The sequence below is a fragment of the Scyliorhinus torazame genome, chromosome 9 (assembly GCF_047496885.1).
Source record: "Scyliorhinus torazame isolate Kashiwa2021f chromosome 9, sScyTor2.1, whole genome shotgun sequence".
Lineage (NCBI taxonomy): Eukaryota > Metazoa > Chordata > Chondrichthyes > Carcharhiniformes > Scyliorhinidae > Scyliorhinus > Scyliorhinus torazame.
The window spans coordinates 180794770-180811547 of NC_092715.1; the positions used below are offsets into that span (position 1 = coordinate 180794770).

Sequence of the window (16778 nt, forward strand, 5' to 3'; positions counted from 1 at the left end):
CCCCTGATCGGGGACCACACCTATGCTCCCATTGCACCCCTGTGCCGTCTCCACTGGCCCCAGATCCTTAACGTTGCCGCCACCACCGGGCTCGTGGTATACTTTGTCGGCGAGAGCGGCAGCGGTGCCGTCACCAACGCCCCCAGGCTCGTTCCTTTACAGGACGCCATCTCCATCCTCTTCCATGCCGCCCCCTCTCCATAACCCACTTGCGGATCATCGACAAATTTTCTGCCCAGTAGTAGCTCCCCGGGTTTGGCAGCGCCAGCCCTCCTCGGTCCCCACTGCATTCCAGGAACCATCTCCTTACCCTCGGGGTCTTATTCGCCCACACAAACCCCATAATACTCCTACCTACTCTCTTAAAAAAGGCCTTAGTGATCACGATGGGAAGGCACTGAAACACAAACAAAAGGAAGGACCACCATTTTGACCGACTGCACTCTATCCGCCAGCGAGAGCGATAACATGTCCCATCTTTTAAAATCCTCCTCCATTTGCTCCACCAACCTCGTCAAATTCAGTTTATGTAGGGCCCCCCAACTCCTGGCTATCTGGATCCCCAGATACTGAAAGCTCCACTCCGTCCTCCTCAGCGGTAGGTCCCCTATCCGTCTTTCTTGGTCCCCCGCCTGTAATGCAAAGAGCTCACTCTTCCCTACATTGAGCTTATAGCCCGAAAACTCCCCAAACTCCCTCAGAGTTTGCATGACCTCCACCATCCCCTCCATTGGATCCGCCACGTACAGCAACAGATCATCCGCATATAGCGACACCCGATGCTCTTCTCCCCCTCGGACCACCCCCCTCCATTTATTAGACTCCCTCAATGACATGGCCAATGGTTTGATCGCCAATGCGAACAACAGGGGGGACAGGGGGCACCCTTGCCTCGTCACTCGGTACAGTCGAAAGTATTCCGACCTCCGCCGGTTCGGTACTACACTCGCCACCGGGGCTCTGTAAAGGAGCTTAACCCAACTGATAAACCCTCCCCCGAACCCAAACCTACGCAGCACCTGCCAGAGGTACTCCCACTCTACTCAGTCAAAGGCCTTCTCCGCGTCCATAGCTGCCACTATCTCCGGCTCTATCTCCACTGATGGCATCATTATCACGTTTAAGAGCCGCCGCACATTGGTGTTTAGCTGCCTACCCTTTACAAATCCTGTCTGGTCCTCGTGAATCACCCCCGAGACACAGTCCTCGATCCTCGTGGCCAGCACTTTTGCCAGCAACTTTGCATCCACATTAAGGAGCGAGATCGGCCTGTACGATCCACATTGCAGTGGGTCCTTGTCCCGCTTTAGGATCAAATAAATTGTCGCTTCCGACATTGTCGGAGGTAGGGTCCCCTCCTCTCTTGCCTCATTAAAGGTCCTCATAAGTAGCGGGGCCAACAGGTCTACGTACTTCCTGTAGAACCGTCCGGTCCCGGGGCCTTCCCCGCCTGCATGCTCCCCAAACCCTTGCTCAGCTCCTCCAATCCAATTGGTGCCCCCAAACCAGCCACCTCTTGCTCCTCCACCCTCGGGAATGTCAGTTGGTCTAGAACAAAAGAACAAAGAACAAAGAAATGTACAGCACAGGAACAGGCCCTTCGGCCCTCCAAGCCCGTGCCGACCATGCTGCCCGACTAAACTACAATCTTCTACACTTCCTGGGTCCGTATCCCTCTATTCCCATCCTATTCATGTATTTGTCAAGATGCCCCTTAAATGTCACTATTGTCCCTGCTTCCACCACCTCCTCCGGTAGCGAGTTCCAGGCACCCACTACCCTCTGCGTAAAAAAACTTGCCTCGTACATCTACTCTAAACCTTGCCTCTCTCACCTTAAACCTATGCCCCCTAGTAATTGACCCCTCTACCCTGGGGAAAAGCCTCTGACTATCCACTCTGTCTATGCCCCTCATAATTTTGTATAACTCTATCAGGTCTCCCCTCAACCTCCTTCGTTCCAGTGAGAACAAACCGAGTTTATTCAACCGCTCCTCATAGCTAATGCCCTCCATACCAGGCAACATTCTGGTAAATCTCTTCTGCACCCTCTCTAAAGCCTCCACATCCTTCTGGTAGTGTGGCGACCAGAATTGAACACTATACTCCAAGTGTGGCCTAACTAAGGTTCTATACAGCTGCAACATGACTTGCCAATTCTTATACTCAATGCCCCGGCCAATGAAGGCAAGCATGCCCTATGCCTTCTTGACTACCTTCTCCACCTGTGTTGCCCCTTTCAATGACTTGTGGACCTGTACTCCTAGATCTCTTTGACTTTCAATACTCTTGAGGGTTCTACCATTCACTGTATATTCCCTACCTGCATTAGACCTTCCAAAATGCATTACCTCACATTTGTCCGGATTAAACTCCATCTGCCATCTCTCCGCCCAAGTCTCCAAACAATCTAAATTCTGCTGTATCCTCCGACAGTCCTCATCGCTATCCGCAATTCCACCAACCTTTGTGTCATCTGCAAACTTACTAATCAGACCAGTTACATTTTCCTCCAAATCATTTATATAAGGCTATTTTAGACCTCGTATTATGTGACGAAAAAGGGCCAATTAATAATCTTGTTGTAGAAGAATTTTATAGGAATGAGTGACCATCATATGATAGAATTTTACATTATGTTTAGAATCTAGGACAAAGGTTCGGCACAACATCGTGGGCCGAAGGGCCTGTTCTGTGCTGTATTTTCTATGTTCTATGTTCTATGTATATACTACAAAGAGCAAAGGTCCCAGCACTGATCCCTGTGGAACACCACTGGTCACAGCCCTCCAATGAGAAAAGCATCCTTCCATTGCTACTCTCTGCCTTCTATGACCTAGCCAGTTCTGTATCCACCTTGCCAGCTCACCCCTGATCCCGTGTGACTTCACCTTTTGTACTAGTCTACCATGAGGGACCTTGTCAAAGGCCTTACTGAAGTCCATATAGACAACATCCACTGCCCTACCTGCATCAATCATCTTTGTGACCTCCTCGAAAAACTCTATCAAGTTAGTGAGACACGACCTCCCCTTCACAAAACCATTCTGCCTCTCACTAATACGTCCATTTGCTTCCAAATGGGAGTAGATCCTGTCTCGAAGAATTCTCTCCAATAATTTCCCTACCACTGAAGTAAGGCTCACCGGCCTGTAGTTCCCTGGATTATCCTTGCTACCCTTCTTAAACAGAGGAACAACATTGGCTATTCTCCAGTCCTCCGGGACATCACCTGAAGACCGTGAGGATCCAAAGATTTCTGTCAAGGCCTCAGCAATTTCCTCTCCAGCCTCCTTCAGTATTCTGGGGTAGATCCCATCAGGCCCTGGGGACTTATCTACTTTAATATTTTTTAAGACACCCAACACCTCGTTTTTTTGGATCTCGATGTGACCCAGGCTACCTACACACCCTTCTCCAGACTCAACATCCACCAATTCCTTCTCTTTGGTGAATACTGATGCAAAGTATTCATTTAGTACCTCGCCCATTTCCTCTGGCTCCACACATAGATTCCCTTGCTTATCCTTCGGTGGGCCAACCCTTTCCCTGGCTACCCTCTTGCTTTTTATGTACGTGTAAAAAGCCTTGGGATTTTCCTTAACCCTATTTGCCAATGACGTTTCATGACCCCCTTCTAGCCCTCCTGACTCCTTGCTTAAGTTCCTTCCTACTTTCCTTATATTCCACACAGGCTTCATCTGTTCCCAGCCTTCTAGCCCTGCCAAATGCCTCCTTTTTCTTTTTGATGAGGCCTACAATATCTCTCGTTATCCAAGGTTCCCGAAAATTGCCGTATTTATCCTTCTTCCTGACAGGAACATGCCGGTCCTGAATTCCTTTCAACTGACACTTGAAAGCCTCCCACATGTCAAATGTTGATTTGCCCTCAAACATCCGCCCCCAATCTATGTTCTTCAGTTCCTGCCTAATATTGTTATAATTAGCCTTCCCCCAATTTAGCACATTCATCCTAGGACCACTCTTATCCTTGTCCACCAGTACTTTAAAACTTACTGAATTGTGGTCACTGTTGCCGAAATGCTCCCCTACTGAAACATCTACCACCTGGCCGGGCTCATTCCCCAATACCAGGTCCAGTACCGCCCCTTCCCTAGTTGGACTGTCTACATATTGTTTTAAGAAGCCCTCCTGGATGCTCCTTACAAACTCCTCCCCATCTAAGCCCCTGGCACTAAGTGAGTCCCAGTCAATATTGGGGAAGTTGAAGTCTCCCATCACCACAACCCTGTTGTTTTTACTCTTTTCCAAAATCTGTCTACCTATCTGCTCCTCTATCTCCCGCTGGCTGTTGGGAGGCCTGTAGTAAACCCCCAACATTGTGACTGCACCCTTCTTATTCCTGATCTCTACCCATATAGCCTCACTGCCCTCTGAGGTGTCCTCTCGCAGTACAGCTGTGATATTCTCCCGAACCAGTAGCGCAACTCCGCCTCCCCTTTTACATCCCCCTCTATCCCGCCTGAAACATCTAAATCCTGGAACGTTTAGCTGCAAATCCTGCCCTTCCCTCAACCAGGTCTCTGTAATGGCAACAACATCATAGTTCCAAGTACTAATCCAAGCTCTAAGTTCATCTGCCTTACCCGTAATACTTCTTGCATTAAAACATATGCACTTCAGGCCACCAGACCCGCTGTGTTCAGCAACATCTCCCTGTCTGCTCTGCCTCAGAGCCACACTGTCCCTATTCCCTAGTTCTCCCTCAATGCTCTCACCTTCTGACCTATTGCTCCCGTGCCCACCCCCCTGCCATACTAGTTTCAACCCTCCCGTGTGACACTCGCAAACCTCGTGTCTAGGAATCGTCTCATACCCTCTTCCCCCGCTGGGGGCTGGGATCTGTACAGCTCTTCATAGAAGGCCTTAAATACCTTGTTTATTTTCGTCTCACTCCGAACCGTGGCTCCCCTTCCATCTTTGACTCCCCCGATTTCCCTCGCTGCCATCCTTTTACGGAGCTGGTGTGCCAGCATCCGACTAGCCTTTTCCCCATACTCGTAGGTCGCCCCCTGCGCTTTCCTCCACTGTGTCTCCGCCTTCCCTGTGGTCAACAGGTCAAACTCCGTCTGGAGCCGTCATCTGTCCCCAAGTAATCTTACCTCCGGGGCCTCTGCGTATTTCCTGTCCACTCTCAAAATCTCCCCCACTAACCTCTCCCTTTCCATGCCCTCTGTCTTCTCCCTATGAGCCCTAATGGAGATTAGCTCTCCCCTGACCATCGCCTTCAACGCCTCCCATACCACCCCTACCCGCACCTCCCCGTTGTCGTTGCCCTCCAAGTACCTTTCGATACACCCCCTCACCTTCCCACACACCACCTCGTCCGCCAGCAGTCCCACATCCAGCCGCCACAGCGGGCGTTGGTCCCTCTCCTCTCCCAGCTCCAGTTCCACCCAGTGCGGGGCATGGTCCGAAACAGCTATGGCCGAATACTCCGTCCCCTCCACCCTCGGGATGAGCACCCTGCCCAGAACAAAAAAATCTATCCGGGAGTAGGCTTTGTGTACATGGGAAAAGAAAGAAAATTCCCTGGCCTGCGGCCTTGCAAACCGCCATGGGTCCACTCCCCCCATCTGATCCATAAACCTCCTAAGTACCTTGGCCGCCGCCGGCCTCTTTCCAGTCCTTGATTTGGAGCGGTCCTGTGCGGGATCCAACACTGTATTGAAGTGTCCCCCCCCCCCCCTGCCGACTAGCCATCTCCTTCTAGGCCAGTCCCGTGTCCACGCCTCTCTCACCCTCCAGTCCCCCAGACGGGGGGGCCCCGTCTCGACCACCTCCTCTGTGTCCCATTCCTTTTCGGCCAGTGCAGCAGCAACCCTTTTTCCTCCCCTTCCCCCCCTCCCCTCCCCCCCGCTAGACCCCTGTCTAGCTTTTTTGCTCCCCCCATGTCACTCCCGTAAGTCAGCTGACCCCGGCTTCCCCCGCCATCCCATTGACCTCCCCGTGTGGGAGTCTCCCAATCCATATGCGTTCCTTCGTTCCCCTTCCCGCCTTTCTTCCCGCGTGTGGGAGAAACCCCGTGCTTTCCACAGCCCACTCCGCCCCCTGTGGCGCAGCTCCTGTCGCGGCCTTGTCTCTCTCCCCCAGCCCATATAACATTTCCTGCGCGTGATTGACCCCCTATATACAACAACCATCACACATCAAACCTCAAACATCCCCCCCATCTTCACAAACCCTCAGTTAGTGTCCAACTTTTCGGTTTGTATAAAGGTCCATGCCTCTTCAGGCGTTTCGAAGTAATAGTGTTGGCCCTTGTATGTGACCCACAGTCGCGCTGGCTGCAGCATTTCGAATTTCACTCCTTTCCGGTGCAACACCGCTTTGGCCCGGTTGAAACCCGCTCTCCGCTTTGCCACCTCCGTGCTCCAGTCCGGGTATATTCGGATCTCTGCATTGTCCCACTTACTGCTCCGCTCCTTCTTGGCCCATTTCAGGACCAACTCTCTGTCCGTGAACCGGTGAAACCTCACCACCATCGCCCTTGGCGGCTCATTTGCCTGGAGCTTCCTCGCCAGCACCCGGTGTGTCCCGTCCAACTCCAGCGACCTCGAAGGGGCCTCCGCGCCCATCATCGCCCCAAGCATCGTGCTCGCGTATGCCCCGGCATCAGCCCCCTCCACTCCTTCAGGGAGACCCAGGATCCGCAGATTCTTTTTCCTCGACCTGTTCTCCAGGTCTTCAAGTCTTCCCGCCCACCTCTTGTGTAGCACCTCGAGCTGCTCCACTCTCACCGGCAGGCCCAAGAGCGCGTCCTCATTCTGGCTGACTCTTTTCTCTACCTCCTGGATCTTAACCTCGTGGGTCTTCTGGGTGATCCCGAGTCCTTCAATTGCCGAAAGCATAGGCGCTAGCATCTCCTTGCGCATCTCCTTGCGCTGCTCCTCGAAGCAGCGCTTGATGAACTCCTGCAGCTCCCCTTTGTCCCTGGCCGCCGCCATTTTGTTTTTTTTACCCTGCTTCTCCCGTTGCTCCAGTGCCACTTTTCTGGCCGTTGCACTTCGGGTCTATTTCATAGGCGTTGGAGGGGGTCCTTCTCTTCCCTTCCCCACGGGTTTTTGTCGAAAAAAGTTCCGTTGGGGCTCCTCTAGCGAGCCCGAAAGTCCGTGGTAGCGGGAGCTGCCGAATCGTGCGGCTTGGCTCCGCATAGCCGCAACCGATAGTCGTGTATATGCATCTTAAAACGGAGAGATTCTGTCTACTCACAAATATTTTTATTCTTAAGAATTTATGTAATTTATGGAAAATAATTGTTGAGAGCTGAATAATTGAGATGTAGCTTAGATTGGTGTCCTGGAGTTTTTGTTTGATTATCATTTTTGGTGGCAAGGGGAGTGGTCAGGGAGTAATTTTGACATCCTACCTCTTGTTATTCATCTGCCTCAAGGGTCGTGAATCTGTGGCATTCTCCATCTGAGAATACAGTGGACACCGGAACACTAAACAAGTTTAAAGAGGAGGTAGACAGGTTTTAATCAGTAGCAGGCTGAAGGGTTATGGGGAACGGGCAGGAAGGTGGATGAGGTTGAGATGAGATCAGCCATGATCATATTGAATGGTGGAGCAGGCTGGATCGAGGGGCTGAATTGCCTACTAGTCTTAACTTTTATGTTCTTAAAAGATCACATTTGAGAGAGTAGATGCTAATGATGCACATTGGCCCAGAGTTTGGTGAAAAACAACGGTGTAAATAATGTGTACCATTATTAACTTGCAAATTAGGCAACAACTTGTAGAAAGCTTGAGGTAACCCATGAATTCTGAGGTGCCGCAAGTTGATGGATGTTTTGGTCCATCTTTATGTTCATGAAAACAGTATCTTGCTCTTAACCACCTCGTGACTTTCATAAAGTTACTGCATTTTCACATTAATTAGCTGTTAAATCCACCACAGGAAACTAAGTTTGTTAACAGTATACGTACCCTTTTATTTACATGATAATTGTTAATAATTGTCAATCAACCTCGCTTTGCCAGAAATAGAACAATTAAAAGTGTACATCTTGACCTTTGAGTAGGAATTTTTTGAAATGTCAAGTTTAATTTTAAGAGGCCTTTGTCACTTTTTTCCTCCTTTATTCTAATTTCTATTTCCAGCTCCATTTCTCTTTCTGCACATGATTGAACATTGAATTCACCCACTCTAATTCACCCTCCTGCTCGGTTCTTCCTCTATTTTATTATTTATTTATTTTATTTCTCGACCGTTAAATCTCAGAGTTTAAGGTGACACACTATTTGTGCCATTTTTCACCAAGTTCACAGATGGCCTGTTGCCCTCTCTGCACCGTTATCAGATCACGCTTCCAGAAACTTGGTCGGAATTGTTTTATTAAGTTGAAGGATACAGGAGTAAGTTTAATTAATAGGACATTTCCTTAAAATGTTCCACTCCAGAAAATTCTGGCCAAAGTGTCTGGTCTGTTAGAGGATTGGCCATTTCTCATTTTATCCTTCATCTTGTATTCTAATCAAGGGGCGAGACGCTAACACTGGAAAATACACTTTATTCCACCTTGTACTCCCAAGTCAGTTCCATTTAATTTTCTTTTAGTTTGCTCCAACAATGGGCTGGATTCTCCCCCCCGCCACGCCACATTTCTATTTCACCCCACCGGCAGGATGTTCCATTACGCCGGCTGGTCAATCAGGTTTCCCACTGTGGGGCAGCCCCACGCCATTGGGAAACCCCCGGGCTGCCGGCAAAAAAGAGCATCCCGCCGGCGGAGAATCCAGACCAATGTGTTTTTAAGCTTACAATTTGCATTGATATAGCATCTTAAATGTGGTAAAGTCCCGAGGTGCTTAATAAACAAGAGCAAATTGATGAAAGGCCCTTGACCATGACCAATAACTGTTTCCCGCTCCGTTGATGCTGCCTGGCCTGCTAAGTATTTCTAGCATTTTCTGTTTTTCTTTCAGTTTTCCAGCAACTGCAGCATTTTGACTTTCTAAAAGCAAATAGATGCTGAATATTAAATGTTAATCTTTATTATTGTCACAAGTAGGTTTACATTAACACTGCAATGAAGTTACTGTGAAAATCCCCTAGTTGCCACACTCCGGTGCCTGTTCGGGTACAGAGGGAGAATTCCGAATGTCCAATTCACCGAAAAAGGAGGTCTTTCGGGACTTGTGGGAGGAAAGCGGAGGACCCGGAGGAAACCCATGCAGACACGGGGAGAATGTCCAGACTTCACACAGACAGTGATCCAAGCAGGAATTGAACCCGGGACCCTGGCACTGGGAAGCAATGGTGCTAACCACTGTGCTACCTTGCTGCCCAATTAGGGAGGGTAACAAAGGACTTGGTCGACAAGGTAGGTTTTGAGGACGTTTTTGAACCTGAGCAGAGCCAATAGGCAAAGGGACCCAGTTAAGAATTCCATGCCTGAAGTGTTCTCTGAATAACACCTTCTGCATCACGAGAACACGACTGTTGACCACAATAACATTCCTTGCATTTTGTTTGAGTGAGATTCCTAATTTAAAAGTTGCTTTGTGAACAGTTTTGTGGGGACCAATATTAACGGAGTCAACTGGAAAACTAATTTCAGTCAGAATTCTTGGAGCTGATACAGAGCCTCGCATTCCATCAATCTGAACATTTATTGTACATTTCAGAGGCCAACAATGTTTCAACCCCCACACCATTGTGTGTGTTTTTGTTTTTGCCAATGCAATTAAGATTAAAAAACATAAGCTTAGAAATTCCTCTGCCATTAATTTAATATAAGTGTGATCCCGCTTATTTTAAATGGGTTAAGTTAAAATAGCAGACAGAAGGATGTCATATAAACATTCTGACTGTTCATCTGCTAATATCATTACTTGTAATTTCTAGGCTGGTTATAATAAAATTTATATGATGTTAGCATGCCATTTTAGTGTACTTCTTTGCCCGTCTCTTCTGAAGTAGTTGCTTCCTGCTGGAGGAACCGAGTACTATATCCCTTAATTCCTTGCCCAAACCTCTATGTTGGATGTGTGAGATGAGACAGATAATGTTGATGGGTTCAGCCATGAGAGGAATCATAGCCCAGTCATTGTGGTCTCACTTGATAGCAACAAATGAGCACCCGCCAGCAGAGGTCCCTTTATAGTTGTTTAGCTGGAAAAACCTGTTTAACTTTATTCCCTTAACCTAGGAACATGGAGGCCCTTTGTGATGTCACCACTATTGCTCCAATGAAATTAGCTATGTCAGCATAGCTTGGAAAGTGTTGGAAAGTACTGACTGCATGGCTTTGTTGCATATCCGAGTTTTAATAGTTATAACATCAGAAGGTGTTTGGTGGGTGAAAGGTTATTCTGCTACCATTTTTGTACAATTGAAAAATACATATGTGACTGTTCATTTTGATGTGTATTCATAACTTGATTTTTTTTTACATGTATACTGGAAATAAACATTTAACTAAAGCAGTAATGTTTAAGACCAAAGGCTAAGTTGGGGGCCACCTCCCTTAACCACCATTAAATCTAAGTGCTTTCAATTCAAAAGACATATGTTCTAGATGATAGCATAAACATGACCAAAAGATTGATACATTGAAAAAAGACAGGAAACGTTATTAATTGACAGAAATGTCTCTATTTTGTGGTTTTCGTTCCCGTCTCCAAATTGTGGGATAGATAGAGCTCCATGGTGGACAATCAGACCAATGTAATGTTATATTAAAATATTAATTTAGCCTGTATAGTTACATATGAAATGGTTTCCAGTCTTCTGGCCTCAGCCCAGGTTGGAGCTTGATATTTGTAAGAATGAAAGAAAAACTTGTATTTGCATCGAAACCTATTCTGTCCTTAGGGCCAAATTTGAAACACGGCAATCAATTTTCATACAGCAAGACCCCACAAATAATAAATGAATGAAACCTCAGCTAATGTCCTGTAATTTCCACAAGAGGGACTCCTGATCATTTGCTGAAACGTTGGCAGCGGACCAAGGGAACCCCCGAGAAACAATTATTTGTTGTTTGCACAATTTCTTTAGGGAATTCCAGTAATCTACTAACCAAGTTATGACGAAGCTTTGGTTAATTCCCATTGGATATGATTTGGATCGTTTTGGGTGAGAGACAGTTTTCAGTCAGACACGGAGAGCTTCTTCTTGCTAGCCTCGACTGTTCCCTGTTCTACTTCCACTTTGATCTCTCCATCTTTGGTCTTTTACTCCCTTCTAAATATTCTCAACACAAGATTGAGAAACAGGTGACCTTTCAATAAAATACTTAGCAGCGCCCTGGCCTCAACATCAACTTTTATAGCTTCAGACCATAACTTTATCTCCCATTTTATTTTCAGCAGGTGCTGCTGCCAAGGTGGGAGCTAAATGTCAGTGTTTAGGCATTTCAGTGGGTGAAGGAGAAGATAGTTTGGGGTGGGAATCAGCTGTCGGAACCCACATTGGCTGCGCAGTTGGTGCTCCACATGTCCACATGCTTCTTTCCTCTCCTAGACTGCTGGATTCTGTTCCACTTTCAGATTTGCGCCTGTCCAGTTCAGGCCTGCCTTACGGCACACCATCCCAGCTGTACACATGTTATCAGTGTCTTGTAAATATTTCTAATTTCTTTTATGCTTTCTCATATTGTCTCATGCTACAATCACTTTAGTCATGTATCGATCCCGGGCACGATCTAACAGAAATAAACAGAGTCCGTTCTGGGCAGGATTAGAGGGGTTGTTCCCGGCACTCCAATCCCTCGACCCCCAATACCACCACCAGACCCCCCCCCGCCCCAATGCCTCAACTCACCTGTGGGGGGTCCTCGAGCCCCCCATGCCCCACCCCATACGGGCAGGGCACCCCTGTGCCTGATACCTTGCACGAGCAAAATGCCTCCAATTGCCTGGGAGATCCCCTCAAGTACTGAACCGGCTTTTCCTTGTTTGTGGAGACCAGTGCTAATCGGCGCCCAGTTGGGGTCTCCTCGGCGAGGCCAGTAGATCCCGGGAGCCAGTTAGATCTCGTGTCGGCAGAGTTCTGTGAAATCTTAGTTTACTTCACTCTGAAATTCTGGGTTCCACCCATTGTGGGCGGGATCCAGATTCCAATGACTCGCGAGATCTTGTGAGATCTCATGAGGCATAACGATCATTGGGAAACCTGGAAGAGGCCTCTCGGGTGTTGTGTTTGGTCCCTTGTACTTTGAGATGAATTTATCAAACACTTTGATCTGTCCAACCAAGATCCTTTTATTGTGTCTCGTGCAGTAGGATGGCAATCTGATACAGAGCACGTTATCATGGAGTCTTGCTACTCCTCTGCAACTGACAACTTCTGCTGACCTGTTACATGTATGTCTTATTACACTCTACCTCGTGTTTTTCTGGAGATGGCCGGATGAGCCTCTCTTTATATACAGGCCCCCAGGTCACATGACCTTGGTCTTGAGACAATGGGTTTTCCTCCATTGTCCTAACATTAGCAGATCCAGCAAAGACATTTACTGGTAAAACATGCCATCACCTAGTCCCCTCAACCTAATTTTTATGACCCCAACTGCTGCTGGCTGCCCTTTCCCTCGCAGTCAATAAAAATGCCAGTAGCAGGGCCTGTTTCCTGAACCTATTTCCCCATTCATGAAAGATGGTGGTGACAATGGCGTTGGATGTTGGGATAGGGCCGAGAAGAGGGCTCCGCTCCCTCCAATTGCTTACCTGGCATTGAATGATCTCAGCCGAGGCTTAGAACAAAAGAGTTTATGGAGCTATTGGGCATAATAAGACCTTTAATTAAATCTTACTTCATCTGGTGTTGCAATGGAAATCCTGTTGTTGCCATTTTCCAGGGAAGACTTGTTGTTTTCTACTGGTTAACAGGTCTCTGGCCAAGAGACTATGATGACTACCTAATACCAGCCCCAGAAACAGGGGATGACGTCATGGCAGGGTCAGGGTACCTTTGTAAAGGCATGCGAAGGGAAATCCATCTCTATCTGTCTATCAGTTACCGATGAAGTGAAAGGGGAAGCAACTAACCACAATACAGAATTTTATTGTTTTGTACACAACTCAAATTGATTTTTATTTTACAAATCTATTGTGTGTTTTCCTTTTGCGCCATTAATCCAAAGTAGTTTACACTTCAGTGAAACAAGTGCGAACTAAGTACTGCAAATTCCAAATCTGTCTGGTTTATTTCTTTGACAAAACTGTGCAAGAATACAGTGATATAGGAAATATTGGCACCCGAGTATATCAATAATGGTCACATGAGTTTGACTTGACAAACAATCATTATCCCAAGAGATTGCTATTGTCCAAGCAAACAGTTATTGTCCTTTCTTGGGAGTTCAATGATTTGAACTCAACCTTGCGATAATAGCAAAGATGGCACCTACTTCTAATTTCCTTGCTTCTAGATCCTCCCAGGCCCCACTAGTTGTTATTGCCATATGAGACCTAGTCACCTCACGATGTGTTTGTGTAAGCCAGGTGACAGCTGTTTCACACAGAGTGGCAGTTTGCCATATTTGTTTTCCAAATACGAAGGTTCAGTAATGAAAAACACAGATGGATAATATTGCTTAAGCTCACTTCCCTAGAGTACTGGGAGCAATACACTGTATGGAGGTACAGAACGGAATCAGGAATCAGTGGCTTCTGGAAAATAAACCCCAACTGCCACTGGTTATACAACATGTACATGTTGTGGGAATAAATTGTCAGTTCTCATGAGAGTGAAAGTTCTACCCAAAGGTTAATGGAACCACATCTGGAGGAAGTGAACAGGTTACAGCGACATACCTAAGGATGTTTAGCAAAATGATGGGTCAATTACATGTGGTATAATGTGGGAAATGTGCAATTGTCCATTTGGGTAGAAGAAAAAAGAAGCATATTATCTAAATGGGGTGATAGAGTGCAGAACTCTGAGATACAGCGGGATCTGGATGTCCTGGTGCATAAATCACAAAAGGTTAGTATGCAGGTAGAGCAAGTAATTCGGAAAGCTAAAAGAATGTATTGTTAATTGCGAGTGGAATTGAATACAAAAGTAGGGGGTTTATGTTTCATTTATACAGGGCAATGGTGAGACCACAGGGCCAGACTTTCCCTGAATTGCACTAAGCGTGGTGGGAGGCATGAACATCTGTGTTTTTCCCACTGGCTGCCGTGGTGGGTTTACGCTCTATCATCTCCTGCCTGCTTTATTAATTATGCAGAAATGGGAAACAGGTCAGATTGCTGGAAGGCAGCCTCTGATTCACCTGCTACGCCCTGCTACCTCATTCCGGGCACCATATTTAATATGGACCCATGCTCAATCTATTGTTATGGGCGAGGCGTTTTCAGAACCCCAAAATGTATCATGGAGTTCAACCAGCCTCTCCCTTTAATGTATATGTTGCTTTTCCGAGCACACGGCTTGTTCCCTAGGTGTGGGATTACAATTATGGACACGTGGGTTTTTAAACACAAAACAATGTTTATTCCATGAACTCAACTTAACATCTTAAATAAACATTGCATCTCTTAACACCCCTTACTGCAAAGATAACTCTGAAAATATTGCAACAGTAAATAATTCCTCAAAATGTTCCTTCAAACTTCCAAGAGACTTAAAACCTTTAAACAGAATCACATCAGGTTAAAGGCTTTACTATTGTGAGTTTAAATCACCCAAATGATCCAGAGATAGTCTTTCATGGCAGAGCTCACAGCAAATCCAGCTCATTGCAAAACACAAGACACTTCCCAAGCTCTTTTCCTCCAAACTGCAGCTCTCTGGAAACACACAGACACACACAATCTGCTTTTTCCAACTGCAAACTGAAACTTCAAAATGGCTGATCTAAAGCCCAGCTCTACCCACGCTCTGACATCACTGGTTTCTTAAAGGTACATTGCTTAAACATCCATGTCTTAAAGGTACTCTCACATGACATATCCCCCAAAGAAAAACTTCAAGATGGTTTCATTTTTCACTTTTGCACCATCCACTAAGAAATGTACACCGTAAATATACATTTTCATTTAAAGAAAACATCACACAAAAAAACAGGTAAAATAATATAGTCAATTTTTCTTTGTTCTTCTTCCTCCAACAGAAATCCTTCACGATTGACAGTCTCTTTGAACAAAGTCTCTACACGATCCATCCATTCCTCTGCTCCTCGGCATTTCTCTTCAGAATCAGATAATTTAGTTCGATCTGACCACAGAGCCCCTTGCAATTCTCCAATACAAGAGCATTGGTGATCACAGCTTTCAGGCAGTCAAATGCCTGTTGAAAGTCTGCTGTCCCTTGAAATTTTTGACGGTTCTTTAGCAAGTCCATCAGTGGAGTAATCACGACACAAAACATTTGCACAAATGTTCGATCAAATTCACTCATGCTAGGAAATCGCATTATTTCTCATCGTCTTGAGGGTATCGGGAACAAGGAAAGTGATTCGGGCTTCTGAAATTCACTTTCGGCTAGTTTCATCACCAAACCCGCCTCCTGAAGTCTATCGAAGAACTCTATATGAGGTTTTAAATGTACTTTCCATGTCTGGAAGTTGGAAATAAAAGCAGATTGTGCCAGGTTCTTCTTTCTCTTCTGTTCTCTTCTCTTCTGTTCCTGGAGCTTCTGGAGTTTTGTGGGATCAAGCATAGTGTCTGTTACTATCTTGGTTTAATATCTCGTATGATAGCCTGTCTGTCCTTTAGTGCCAATAACTCCCTTTATAATTGGTCTCTATGTGGGACTCCCTCATTCTTTTTTCCAAAAACCGAATTTAGGACAAGACACACTTACAAATACTGAACCAGTGCGAGACATCTCGCAGACTGTGCGATTTACCATCCAAATGTTTGAGGATGTAAAGAACAGAGGGTTGGCAACCTAAGGGTTACCTGAAACCAAACAAAACTTTTTGAACAAAAATTGCCGAAATGAGGTGCGTATGGGCCGCGACGGGTAAGATTTGGATGGAGTCCCCGGGTAGGACGGCGACCAATGCCGTGTGTGCTCTACCCGAGCGTAGCTGACCAGAGGGGGGTTCCCAGGCAGGGCGGGTCCCAATGCCGTTTCTCCACTGCCTGAGCAACCGACAAGAATGGGCAAGAAATGTAGTCATCGTGTGGGGCTGCCGTATTGGTTCTTCCTTCGAACCAGAAGGGCAGTTACGAACGGGGGTCTGTGTATCTGTCGACAGACGAGTTCCTCTGAACTGGTGTCTGGGAGATTAACAAGTCTCTGCGGACAAACTAGTTCCTCTGAACTAGCGTCCTGGACAAACTAGTTTCTCTGACTGTCAGTGGGCGTCGGGAGGGTGGTGGCGTGGGGCCATGGAAAAAAAAATTCTGGTCTTACATACAACATTTAACAGTACAACTACAAACAACATAAAACATGCTGCATGTTCCATCAGAAAGGACATCGTTTTCTCCCAAGCGGTTCCTTTTCAAAACATCATCTGGACACCTCAGTTATCAGTTGCGAACAGGGTCGCAAAGGGGTTCTCGTTTTGGGAGTCAGACTCAAAGTCGTCATCTTTTCCCGGATGCCAAACTCTCGAGTGTATCAGGGCGGATAGGGCTGCTTGATGTGATTTGGGATCCCCCTCGTCATTCCAGACGAGTCTGTATGAATTATCTCAGTGCCAAAAGGTGGTGCCTAGTTCTGTGGGGACGGAATCGGGGTCGTCATTGTAGGTCGGTGGTCGGTGGTGGGGTTTATTGAGGAATGTGATCATGAAGGGATCACTCGAATCGTGGTCAGATTCGCTGGGTGTGGGTCCTGTTGCATGGGGA

At 46.7% G+C, this 16778-nt stretch overlaps 1 long non-coding RNA gene across 5 annotated transcripts in view; it reads left to right on the plus strand.

The window, feature by feature from the left end:
- LOC140429613 (uncharacterized) overlaps positions 1 to 16778 on the plus strand; it is a 174472-nt gene that overhangs the window by 12992 nt on the left and 144702 nt on the right. For 2 of the 5 annotated variants that reach the window (XR_011949141.1, XR_011949139.1), the window contains exon 3: positions 15089 to 15570. The exons of 2 other annotated variants lie outside the window; for them this stretch is intronic. This is a non-coding gene — a long non-coding RNA (uncharacterized lncRNA). Of the gene's footprint in view, positions 1 to 9078; positions 9347 to 15088; positions 15571 to 16778 lie in introns of those variants that run through there. One more of the 5 variants, XR_011949140.1, reaches the window with a different exon arrangement.